The sequence below is a fragment of the Aplysia californica genome, unplaced genomic scaffold (genome assembly GCF_000002075.1).
Source record: "Aplysia californica isolate F4 #8 unplaced genomic scaffold, AplCal3.0 scaffold00042, whole genome shotgun sequence".
In the NCBI taxonomy this organism is placed as follows: Eukaryota; Metazoa; Mollusca; class Gastropoda; order Aplysiida; family Aplysiidae; genus Aplysia; species Aplysia californica.
In genome coordinates, this window is record NW_004797312.1 from 1,239,369 (window position 1) to 1,240,697 (window position 1,329).

Here is a 1,329-nt window from a genome sequence, read left to right on the forward strand (position 1 = left end):
CTAATGACTTCATTTTAAATTTTGTCTCTTCTTGTTTTGTTGACCGCTCTTCTTAAGCATTTCATCTCGCATGTGACCAGTTTCCTCTCTAGGGCTTTTGTTAGAGTCCATGTCTGGCACTGATATGTGAGCGTTGGAAGGAAAATGGCGTTGATGAGCTTCGCCTCCCCGTCTCGTAAATAGTCAAAATTGTGTCCACGGGAGGGAGGGGTCGTGGTAAAAAAGATTGAGCTTTTCTAGACTTTCAACTACCACCAAGACTGTGCCAATAAGTCACACAAGGTCCCAATTATTACATAGAACCAAATCATAAGCCAAAAACGTGCGTTGAACTTACACACTTACAAGACAGCATCATGTGTGAGCTTTGCGGCCTACTGGATCAGGGTTCTTCCAAAATACGGATTGAGAACCACGTCCTGGTATGGTATGGTATGGTATGGTATGGTATGGTATGGTATGGTATGGTATGGACAGTATGGTATGGACAGTATGGTATGGTATGGTAAGGTATGGTATGGTATGGACAGTATGGTATGGTATGGTATCCTAAAGATCGTGCTGAAATGGTATTTAAAAAAAGTTTTTTTGGTTAGTGTTTTACGGCGCTCGCAACTGCATAAGGTCATATGAGCGCGCGGGGCACACCTAATACTTTTAGTTGGTAGGAAATTTTGAATTTTGCCCTGGTGACGGCCGAAGTCTACTCTTATCGATTTTTAGACCACCAAGGGAACTGTTACTCGTTTTTGTTTTGGTAGGTGTTTTACGGCTCTCGCAACTGCATTAAGTCATATAATCGCTCAGCAAAAATTTGCATTTTCAGTTTGGTAGGTATTAATTTTTAATTTTGCCAGGGTGGCGGCCGAAGCCTATTCTTATCGATTTTAGTACCACCAAGGGAACTTTATAAACGTGCACAACTTGCACACGGGCCCTCCATGATTTTTTTCGCCCTTGTCCGAGAAGGCTAGGTGATAGATCTTTCCTACCAGAAGATCAGGGGTGTGGCAGAAAGACAGCTGTAAGAAGGAGTCAAGGATTAGCAGCAGTAGAAAGGCTGCAGAAAGAGTCAGGAGCCCAGAGGAGGGGGCAAAGGAGGTGAGGGGTGGGGGCAGAAAGACGAAAGCAGACGACAGAATATGTTTAGCGAGCTAGAAAGTAGACGGAGGGAGAAAAGCCACTGTCAGGTTTCGATCCCAGGACCTATTGAACGAGAGGCGTAACTCTAGACCACGAAAACCCTCAAGAAAGTGAGTTAGAGAAAAGTAGGCGGTGGAAATATACACGCGCGCGCGTGCAATGTGTGTGTGTGTGTGTGTGTGTGTG